Source organism: Tenrec ecaudatus, chromosome X (genome assembly GCF_050624435.1).
Source record: "Tenrec ecaudatus isolate mTenEca1 chromosome X, mTenEca1.hap1, whole genome shotgun sequence".
Lineage (NCBI taxonomy): Eukaryota > Metazoa > Chordata > Mammalia > Afrosoricida > Tenrecidae > Tenrec > Tenrec ecaudatus.
In genome coordinates this window covers 99,699,619-99,711,942 of record NC_134548.1, presented here as the reverse complement: position 1 = coordinate 99,711,942, position 12,324 = coordinate 99,699,619, and the positions used below count along the sequence as shown (strand labels likewise).

At 40.3% G+C, this 12,324-nt stretch overlaps 1 pseudogene; it reads left to right on the top strand.

The window, feature by feature from the left end:
- The first annotated feature begins 8,454 nt into the window (after positions 1 to 8,454).
- LOC142433567 (actin-related protein 3 pseudogene) lies at positions 8,455 to 10,595 on the top strand (annotated as a pseudogene).
- Positions 10,596 to 12,324: the final 1,729 nt, after the last annotated feature.

The following is a 12,324-nucleotide window of genomic DNA, read 5'->3' as shown; positions in this document are numbered from 1 at the left end:
GTAAGTAAAAATTTTCTGAAGATCATTCACAAAATGGTAGCAGCAGTACATTGACAGGGAGCTGCCAGAGGTTCTGAGCAGGTTCAGAAGAGGATGCGGAACAAGAAACATCATTCCTGATATTAGATGGATCTTGGCTGAAAGAAGAGAATACCAGAAAGACGCTTAGGTGTGCTTTCTTAAGTATCTAAGGTATTTGACAGTGTGAATCATAACAAATTATTGATAATCCTGAGAAAAATATAAATTACGGAACACTTCATTGTGCTCAAGCAGAACTGGTACATGGATCAATCTGCAGTTGTGTGAGTTGAACAAGGGATAATTGAGTAGCCTTTAATCAGGAAAGCTGTGTGACAAGGTTGTAACTTCTCACCATACTTATACAACCTGTATGCTGAGAAAAGTACCAGAGAAGTTAGATTACGTGAAGAATGTGACACCAGGAGTGGAGGAGGGCTTAATAACAACCTTCGGTTGGCAAATGGCACAACCTTGCTTGCTGAAAGTGAGGCAGACTGGAAACACTTGTTGATGAAGATCAAGGATTGCAGCCTTCAGTGTGGATTTCAACTCAGTTTATCTGTGCTTCAGCCTATTGCTGAATAGTGAAACATTAATAGTGAAACATCATGATAAATGGAAAAAGTTTGAACTTTTAAAGAATTTTGCCTTGGTTTTACAATCAATTTTCATGGAATCAGCAGTAAATTGATTAAAAGTTGTGTTGCATTGGGTTCATCGGCTGCACAAGACCTTTTTAGAGTACCGAAAAGCAAGAATGTTACCTTGAGGAATAAGGTTAGCCTGACCCAAACCATGGTACTTTGAAGTGCCTCATATGCATGTGAGTTTGAAATATGGTGCTGGTGAAGAATATTGAAAGTACCATGGACTATCAAAAGGACAAAGCGATCTTTCTCAGAAGAAATATGATCAGAGTGCTCTTAGAGGCACGGCTGATGATGTCTTACATTTGTACTTCGGACATGTTTTCAAGAGAGGCTAGTCTCTGCAGAAGAACATGATGCCTGGTAAATTAGAGGGCCAGCACAAAGTGAAGAAGGCCCTCAATGAGATAGATTGACACAATGGCTGCAGCAACAGGCTGAAGCATAGGAGCAATTATGTGGATGGAGCAGGACCTGGCAGTGTTTTGCTCTATTGTGTACAGGGTCATTATAGGTTGGAACCAACTTGATGGCATTTAGATCTTAGGATGATGTCATACCATCTGTCTTGAAATAATCACAATCAATGCCTAGTAGCAGGCAAGTAATTGCCTTTCTCATAGTACGTATCATGTTTCAGCTTCTGGAAACTTCCTAATCCAGAATCCCAATGATCATTGTAGCTCAGTGTTCTCATGTTTTTGCCAAGAGCTCCAGTCTACATAGTAACTGGACAGACACCTCCAAAATCATGTCTGAATGTGGCTCATAAAGACCTAAAGGCAAGGAGAGTAAGACTGATTTCTGTAACTCACCTATTGCCTGTTGTTGCTTAGGACCCTATTCAAATGCAGTTTTCTTCCAAGTAATTTTATGGGTGAGAATTAGTGATATTCCAAGTGTAGAATCCAAAATCCATATAGATCAAGCAAATACTAGACCTCCTGCTTAGACCTGGAGGGAGGTAGTGACCATGACTTGTTCTCTGTTGCCTGTGGAATGTCATGAATGACTTTTGCCCAAGTTATTCCAAAGAATTTCACTGTTTGAGCAGGGCCCTTGACTTTTCTGGATTTTTTAACCAGCCACTATTGGTCATGTAAGTCACGACAATTTTCAAATCTGCCCTATCCTGTCCTTCTGTGTTTGATATTAAAATATCATCGATGCAATGTCTCACTACACTTGAGATCTGCATGAAAACTCTTATAACCAAACTATTACAGAAAGATGGTACATTTAAATAACCCTGAACCAATGTGGGGAAAGCACAATATGATCCATCCCAGGTGAACGCAAATTGTTGCTCTTTTCTGAGATTGGGATAGAAAAGAATGCAATTGCAAAATCAACCACTAAGTATCAGTCTCCTTCATCTTGCTGTTTTTTCTGGCCTGTCTATACCATGTCTGGAACAGCTGAAGTCACGAGTGGCACTACTGTATGTAGGCCTGGATGATCTACTATAAATCTTTATACGCTACCTTCCTTGTTTCAGGCTATACAGGGCTGTTATACAGTGAATTTGTTAGCACCAACAATCTAGCTTTTAACAGTTATTAATCAAAGCAGCACTCTCCTCTCATCCACCAAGTATTCTATATTGTTTGAGATTAATAATATGAGTGGGCTCAGGCAATTGTAATGGTTCACACTTTGTATTTCTCATGAATACAGATATAAGGGTAGACTTACATGCCTTTAATTTTATAATATAATATCCCCACCAATAATACACTCATGTAAGGGAAAGGAAACTACTTCATACAGATGTGTTTATTTATTTAAAATTTTCATTGGCATATAGTTTATATATTATATAATTCAATAGTTCAATCATATTAAGAAAAGATTTGCAATGATCAAAATCAATTTTAGAACATTTTCTTCTATCTTGTATTCATTGTTATTATTTCTGCATTCCCCACCCCCGAGTCTTTACTGCCATATCCCCAAGAAACCATTGATACAGTTCTGTCTCTATCCTGGATTTCATACACAGGAAAACATATAAAACAACAATTCCTTCCCCAGAAACAAAAATAACAAAGTGAAACAGAGAAAACCTTCAATCAAAAACAAAATCTGTTTAAATCTCATAATCCTCATTCAAGTTTTCACCTTAGTCTCATCAAGTATTGCATCTCCATATGTCCCAATTTTTTTCTCCCAAGATCACTTTATTGGGGGTTCTTACAGTTCTTATCACAATTCATACATCAATTGTATCAAACAAATGTGTACATATGTTGCCATCATTATTTTCTAAATGTTTACATTCTATTTGAGCCCTTGGTATCAGCTCCTCTTTTTTAAATCATATTATTAGGGGCTCATACAACTCTTATCATGATCCATACATACATCAATTTTGTAAAGCACATTTGTATATTCACTGCTCTCATCATTCTCAAAACATTTGCTCTCCACTTAAGCCCCAAGCATCAGCTCTTCATTTTCCCCTCCCTCCCCGCTTTCCCCTCCCTCATGAACCCTTGACTAACTTATAAATTATTATTTTGTCATATCTTGCCCTGTCCGACGTCTCCCTTCACACACTGTTCTGTTGTCTGTCGCCCAGGGAGGACGTCACATGTAGATCCCTGTAATCAGTTCCTCCTTTCCAACCCATCCTACCTCTACCCTCCCGGTATTGCCACTCACACCACTGGTCTCGAAGGGATCATCCGCCCTGGATTCCCTAAGTTTCCAGTTCCTATCAGTGCCAGTGTACATCCTGTGGTCTAGCCAGACTTACAAGGTAGAATTGGGATCATGATAGTGTGTGTGGGGGGAGAGGGGGGGAAGCATTTAGGAACTAGAGGAAAGGTGTATTTTTCATCATTGTTACATTGCACACTGACTGGCTCATCTCCTCCCCAAGACCCTTCTGCAAGGGGATATCCAGCAGCCTACAAATGGACTTTGGGTCTCCACTCTGCTTGTCCCCCGCCCATCATTCACTATGTTAAGATTTTTTTGTTCTGATGATGCTTGGTACCTGATCCCTTCGACACCTCGTGATCTCACAATCTGGTGTGCTTCCTCCATGTGGGCTTTGTTGCCTCTGAGCTAGATGGCCACTTGTTTACCTTCAAGCCTTTAAGACCCCAGACACTATATTTTTTGATAGCCAGGCACCATCAACTTTCTTCACCACATTTGCTTATTCACCTGCTTTGTCTTCAGTGGTTGTGTTGGGAAGATGAGCATCATAGAATGCCAATTTAATGGAAGAAAGTATTCCTGCATTGAAGGAGTACTTGAGTGGAGGTCCAATGTCCATCTGCTACCTTAATACTAAACCTATAAATATATGCACTATTTCCCCATCCTCATATATAAATACATTTGCATATGTACATGTCTTTAGACCTCTATAAATGCCCTTTGCCTCTAAGCTCTTTCCTCTTTTTTCCTTGACTTTCCTCCTGTCCCACTATCATGCTCAGTCCCCACCAGGGTTTCAGCAATTCCTCTAGGTTACATTACCCTTGATCATGCTCTACCAGGCCTCCCACACCATCCTCACCACCGATTTGGATCACTTGTGGTTCCCTTGTCCCTGGGTTTGTTAAAACCACTACCTTTCCCCCCACCTTCCCCTCTCGCATGTCCCCTCAACCCTGAACTGTCGGTCCCGTTGTTTTCTCCTCCATATTGTTCATCCAGCCTATCTTATTTAGACAGACCTGCGGAGATAATAGCATGCACAAAAACAAGACAGATCAAAACCAAGCAACAATATACAACAAAACAAAAACAAACCAATGGCAAAAAAACACAACATGAAGGAAAACTTGTAGTTGTTCAAGGATTGTTTGTTGGCCTTTAGGCATGTTTTCTAGTCCAGTCTGTTGGGGTACCATGCCCTGGCCCCAAAATCCACCCTCAGCATTCCCTGGGGAGCTCACGGCTCCCTTGCTGTTCTGTTGCACACCCTTAGTGTTTTGCCTCCTTGCGATGGAAACAGATTGGGTTCAATTCCCATACTGTGTCTCCAGTGTTGTCCCCTGAGGGCTATGGGCCAGTGAGGGGCTTCATGTCTCATAGTGGTGCCGGCCATGTGGCCATTTTTGTGGACTGGCTGCTCTAATTGGGAATATCATCCTCAAGACTTGGTAGGCCAGGATGTGTTCCACTCTTTCCTCCTCCCCTTCATCTGCTTCCGTGTGCTCCGATCAGATATGTCCCTCTCCCAGAGCTGAAGATTCAATGCCGTTCCTTGAAATAAATTCCTCTGGGGCGAGGGGCAGTTTTCCACTTAGTAATTGGGATTGGGGCCAGCCCCCCAGACCTCTCCACTGGTTCCCTACTCCATGTTGGCATGTTGCATTCACATCTTGGAGCACTGGGTTGAAGTCTGGTCCCTCTTTCCCTGTGTAGATATAAACAATACCCTCCCCTTGAGAGGGTTAGTGCCCTGGGCCCCCACTACCCATTTCTTTTTTATTGTTTTTTCCCCTTTCCCCTCCTTTTTAGTTGTCTACTATTTGCATCTCTGTTTTTGTTCTGGTCCCTGCCATATTACCTGGTCCTCAGCCCAGGAATGTTTGTATACCATATCTTTTTCCCTATGCCCCTTTGCATTTTATTTTAAAAGCTTACCTCAGCGGACTCATGTTGTACTTGTCCTTTTGTGCTTGGCTTACTTTCCTTAGCATGGTTTACTCCGATGTTTAGTACTCCATTGTATGTATATACCACAGCTTTTTACAAGTCCACCAGCAGTGGATGAGAGTTCCTGTCTCCCCAGAGCCCCTCCAACACTTGTAGTGTTCTAATTTTTTGAATTGGGCTGTCTTTGAGGGTGTTACGTGGTACCTCATTGTTGTTTTAATTTGCATTTATCTTATGGCTTACAATCAGCAATATTTTCTCATGTTTGTTGGCCATTCGGATTTCTGCCCCTGTGAACCTTCTGATCAGATCCTTTGCTCTCCTCTCAAGTGGGAAATTTTTAAAATTTTTGGATGCTAGCAGAGTATTGTAGATTTTAGTAATAAGATCTTTGTCTGATGTGTCATTGCTAAAAATGTTTTCCCAGTCCGTGAACTCTCTTATTACTCTCTTGGTGAATTCTTTCGATGTACGTAGGTGTTTTATCTTCAGTATATCCCATTTGTCAATTTTTGCTTCCTCTGTGTTTGTGTCCTTCCCTATTTCTGATAATCTATGAATATTTACCTGAAGAAAAATGAAGCAAAACCTTTATCTCACTCCAGACACAAGAATAAGCTCAAGGTGGATCAAAAACCTTGAAGTTAAACCCCAAACTATTAGGGCCATTAATGAGGGAATTGGGATCAACTTGAGAACGTTGGCACAGGGAATACATATCTCCCAATTCTAACTTTAGGCCTCGTCAATATTTTATTGGTAGGTTATGGGGTTACTGTATGTTTACCTCCTTTGTCTAAGAGCCCAAGAAAAGCTCCCCACCCCCTCCCAGGCCAATTTATTTATTTATTTATTTTGCATACTTATCATTTTAATACCATCGTTATATTAATATGACATGTATTAATCTTTTTTAAGTAATAAATCTTTTTATTGGGGCTCATACAGCTCTTATAACAATCCGTACATGCATCAATTGAGCAAAGCACTCTTATACATTCGTTGCACTCGTCATTCTCATAATTCACCTTCCACTTGGGTTCCTGGAATCAGCTCGGTTTCCCTTTATTCCCCCTCCCCCTCTCTCCCCACTCCCCCCTTCCCCCTGGTCCCTTGTTAGTTTATAAATAATTATTATATCTTATCTTACACTCTCCGGCGTCTCCCCTCACCCACCTCCCCATTGCCCATCTCCCAGAGAGGAGGTTACACATAGATCTACAAGATCGGTTCTCCCTTTCTACACCCCCTTCCATCCAGGTGTCGCCACTCCTAACGCTGGTGTTGAGGGGTTCGTCTGTCCTAGATTCCCTGTGTTTCCGGATCCTTACTGCACCGCTGTACATCCTCTGGTCTAACCAGGTCCGCAAGGTAGAATTGGGGTCATGATAATTGGGAGGGGAGGAAGTGTTCAGGAATTAGAGGAAGGTTTTGAGTTTCATTGTTGCTACACTGAACCCTGAGTGACTCATCTCCTCCCCACTACCCCTCTGCAAGGGATGTCTAGCTGTCTACAGATGGGCATTGGGTCCCCACCACACACTCCCCCTCATTCACGGTGATAAACCACATGTCTACATATGACCTTCGGTTCCTTTCTGGGGGTTGGAACAGAAGACCCTAACCCCCTCATTAATCTTCATCTTTGTCGACTAGCTGAATCTCTGCTTCACATGGTCCCAGGTGGGAATTCCCAGCATTAAATACCTCTCAGCTTAGGTGAATAGAACAGACTAGTTTAGGCCACCTTAACTTTGGAAGACCAGAAAGAGTTTCTATTGGCTCACCCGACTTCCTGTAGTGTTGTATTAGCATCTTTGCATCAACGCTATCCATGTCTTCTTTATTCATCCCATTTCTTAATAGTCGTTTAAAATTTATTTCCTACTGGGATAAGTAATTTTCAAGTTGTACCTTCCTAATCTCTTATGAATTACTCTTATGTTTCTTACATCTCTAAAACCCATATAAGTATATCACATTAACAAATCTGACACGGTTTCACAGTAGTAAAGTTATATGGGGTGCCTATGCAGAAAGGTCTACCTCAATTACCATATCTGTCATGACCTGTATAAGGGGCATACGCTTTTGATGACTATCACAATCATCTTAAAGCTTTTCTAGCATTGCTTCTGTACGCAACATATTCCCTGCTTCATCTGGAGGGTCCCAGTGGGTACTTAAAAGGAGCAGAGGGGAAATTTCCCTTTTCAGAGTAAACAAGTCTGACCACAAATTTTATCCAGCCCACCAGCCTGGTTGTCATCTCCGGGTTAACCTTCCTTATGACTGGACATAGCATTAGTATGCATGGCCATAGTGAGCTGTGGGTCTTGCATCAACCCAACAGTTTGTCTAAGGGGAAACCAATAACAATGATGACTGTATAGCCCCATTTCAGGGGAACGAATAACAGAATAGTAGGTGAATGGGAACATTGGGTGATCAGGTGGTGTAAAATATATATATATGTAAAATATATGTATATGTAAAATATATATATGTAAAATATATATGTAAAATATATGTATATGTATATGTATATGTATACATATATGTATATATATGTATATGTATATGTATACATATATGTATATATATATGTATATGTATATGTAAAATATATATATATATAGGTTCCTAAGGTGGGGGAGTGAGGGGATAAAGGGGGCTGGTATCAAAAAGATAAAGAAGAAAGAAAATGTTTTGAAAATGATGGTGGCAGCAATCGTACAATTATGTTTGATCTAATTAAATTATGGATTGTTATAATCTCTTTAAGAGCTACCAATAAAATATTTTTTAAAAGAGAAAGACATTTCACTCCATTGCAGGCACCTAACAAGAACAACAACATAAGAAGAGCAGAACAAAACGTTGGCATATGTGGCAAATTATAGGGTAGAGGAAGAGGGATGAGGAGAGAAGAGAGGAGAGTGACTTTGGAAGGGTTGGGGGGGCATTGCCTACCTATGTTGCAAAAGTGGTGGCCACTGACCAAGCCAACTGTTCTCACTATTGCTTCAGCTTTGCTACTCCCTTTATGCCACAGACTGAGAGGCTGTGGTTGGTCAGATAGCTCTCGTCTCCTGCCACTCATCCCCAGCCCCAACAAGCATGGAGCAGGCGAAAGTGGTGGCAGTAGCAAGCGTGGAGGAAGATGGTGGGATGGCTGGCAGCCTGGGTGGTGGACTGTAGCATGGGGTATACAAAACTAGAATATACTGGAAACACATAACGACAGTTTATCAGCCCTTCCTGTATTTCTATTAAGGAGTCAACAAAAGTGGATGACCATACACAAAGGAGGGTGATGAAAGTTGCTGAGGAACTAGATATCTTTATTGGCAATGAAGCAATAGAAAATCATATATATGCAACAAAATGTCCAATCCACCGTCGTAGAGTGGAAGATTGTGACTTGATTGAAAGGTTTATGGCACAAGTGATCTTTAAATACTCGAGGTTAGACCTGAAGACCATTATTTCCTTTTGACTGAAATGCCTCAAAACAGGGAATATGAAGGGGTACCCCCCAAATCTGGAAAAGCTCTTCTGGGCAGAGTTTCATAGTATGCATTTTCCACTAGGGAAGCATTGTGTTACTCTGAGTTACTGCACCCAGTGTTGTCTGAGCAGGTTTTTTTCTGGTCCCAGTGAATTTTGTCATAAAAGCAGTTTCATTCCAATTTTGTTTTTTTGTGGTGGCCAGTTTAAGAGAACAGTGTGAGGCTGTGAAATTTTGTTTCTTACTTGGGAAAAATACCCCACATGTTAGATTGAACACAGCTTACAAGGACAGTGCTTTGGGGAAAACTCAAGTGTGTCAGTGGTTTTCTCATTTCATAAAAGGTAAAATGTCTATTGATGAGAATCCTTGTTCTGGACGTCTGTCACCTTTTCAAATGGATGAAAATATTGGCTCGTAGTGCATTTGGAGTTCCTTCCACCAGGTGAGACTGTTAATCAAACTTTCTATTTAGAAGTTCTGAAAAGATTGTTGCGCCACAGTGTGGCACAAAAAAGGCCTAATTTGTGGCAGCCGAGGGCCTGGTTTTGTCGCTATGACAATGAACCTGCTCACTCAGCCATCTCAACACACCAGTTTTGGGCAAAAAACATCATGCCTCTCTTGCCCCACACACCTGACTCAGCTGACCTCGCTCCGTGCAACTTCTTTTTTGTTTCTGCAAATGAAGGGGGAAATGAAAGGACAGCAATTTGATGATGCAGAGGGGATGAAGGAAAAAACCAAGAGAAGTGCTGTCAGCCATCCAAACAGATGAGTTTGAAAATTGTTTCCAAGAATGAAATCACAGATTTGCCAATTGTATTAAATGCAATGGAGAGTACTTTGAAGGTGATAAGAGTGTTTTGTAAAAATATTTACATACATAACTTTCAACTCCCCCCCCCCATTTTTGTGTATCCCCTCCTATTCTGCTGAAATAATGTCTGAGTCATTCAATGCGCCAGACTTGTTCTCACCTTAGCTGCACCCTGGACCCTCTAGACAAGTGGGAGAACGAAGGTTGACAGGGATGGTCATACAGAGTGGAGACGGCATCACTCGTGCCGTTTCTGTGGTGGGAGGATATGTGATTGACAGTGGCGTTAAGCACATTCCAATAACAGACCTAGATATAACATATTTTATATAGCAGCTGCTGAGATACCGAGAAGTAGGACTACCCCAAGAACAATCCCTGGAAACTGCTATGGAAGGAAAGGTATGTTATAGTGAACTCTACCCAGATTTAGTAAAATAATTCAACAATTATAACAGATGGATCAAAGTGGATTAAACAATATACTGGAACCCATGCTGTCTCAAAGAAATAATTTTCTACTGATGTTTGTTATGAAAGATTCTTGGGACCAGAATTTTTCTTTTGTCCAGGGTTTGTTGATCCAGATTTCACATAACCTATCTCAGCAGTTGTAGATTAAATACTTCAGAATTATCTTATTGATGTCAGATGTTCTCTTTACAAGAATATTGTCCTCTCTGGAGGTTCAATGGTGTTCAGGAACTTTGGATATCACTAGCAAAGTGATTTGAAAAGAACTGTAGATTCCAGACTGAACTTACATGAAGAATTGAGTGGCAGTCGATTGAAGCCAAAGCCTTTAGATGCACAAGTCATTACTCATCACATGCAGCGATATGCAGTTTGGTTTGGAGGGTCAGTGCTGGCTTCCACGACTGAGTTCTACCAAGGATTCCAAACCAGAAAGGATTATGAAGAAATTCAGCCTAGCATTTGTTGTCACAATCCAGTGTTAGCAATCATGCCTTAAAATTGACTTTATAATTATTGGGGTTCATTAGCAATTTGACTTCTTAATGTATGCTATGCAAATAATTGTGAACTTTTAATGTTGAGTGCTTTCATTTTGATAATGATCTCCATTTGATGTTTTCATTTACAATTTGAGGGGGAGGGTTGTTTGTTTAGTTCTAGTCTCTGACATATCATGGAGTTAATTTTCTTCTCATTTGAAAATATCTAGATCATGTAGAAAAAGTGATGAAAATAAACTGGAAAATGCGCCATACATAAAATAAATATACACATATTCTAAGAAATGGTAAATTTAAATATTTAAGTGAGTTACTTTAGGTTTTTTTTGGCCTCTTTCCTAATTTTGATGATTTTATTCTGTAGATGTCAATATTCTCTAATATAATTTCAATACTGGATATTGCATTATAATTTGTGGCAGTTACATGTTTTACTGTCAACTTGAGGAAGGAGTGGAGTCTACCTGTCAATCAGGTCACAGCTTGATGACCTCATTTGGAGGTGCTATGGAGATAAATAACTCACTGAAGGCCAGACGCACTCTCTCTCTCTGTTTCGTTTTCCTGATGACAAGCCACACGGAGGTATGCTAAAGGAGCCAGAGCCCTGGAGCTGGAGGAGCCACATGGAGACCCATGCCAGTGCTGAGATGCTTCCACCACCTCTAGATCCACAAGATTCCCCCTGGCCCCCTGACTTGTGATCTTCCTGCATTTGGTGTCATTGCATGTGTTACATGAATGTGAAGAGGAATTTATAAACTTGTACCCAACATATGAGCTAGTATCATACTTATGAACTTGATTGGGACTGGGCTTGGCTGGTTTTTCAATATACTTGCTCTTTTATATAGAGTACTTTCCTATACACATGAGTGTCTATGAATTTGTTTCTCTAGTCAACCCAGACTAACACACAGTTTGACTGAGTTGGCAGATTTTATTATTTTCTGTTTTATTTTAGTATTGGGGGAAGCATATTTCAAATTCAAAGGGTCTCAATAGTACTTTAATTTTATCTCACATTATACTTTTGCAATAAAATTTGACATCCCAATGGCTGGTTCATAGTAAGTGATCATAGATTATCTTTTTGAGTGCATAAGTAAGTGATTAAATCAATGCATGCATGAATAAATCACTGTAAGTAAGGTCATATGGGAAACTGAAAAGCTATTTTCAGAATTGATTATATTCAAAAGCATTGAAACTTATAAAGATAGTACTGAAACAAGGCAAAAGGAATGTATATATTTCAATATGAGTATGAAGTATACAAGTATAAAGTTAGCACATGTATAAGTTTCACAAAAATTAAAGATTTTCCCCGGCATATTTGAATTAAACAACTACTAGAAAAATTGTTGCTTATTTCTTTCACTTCTTCAGAATACATTTTCTCCCCCACTTCTTTTAATTGATTGAAATTATTGGTCATGCATACAGACTTTGGCGTCAGAGACATTGTAAGATCTCTCCTGGCTAGAGTTACACCTCGCTCTTTGGCACCGCAAGAGAAAGAATTCACGCGGAAGCCTGGCTCGTGATCCAAGTGAGTTTAATGAGAGTTAGAAGAAGTTCCAGGTTTTACGCGGTACCCTTAGGATTCCTCCTGACCATGAAGCCTGGCAGAGACTGCTTGGCATCACACAAAAGATCTCTCTCCCAAGTTCTCCTCCAAAAAAATTCTCTCCTTCTGGGTTCCTACCTTTTCAAGGATTCCAG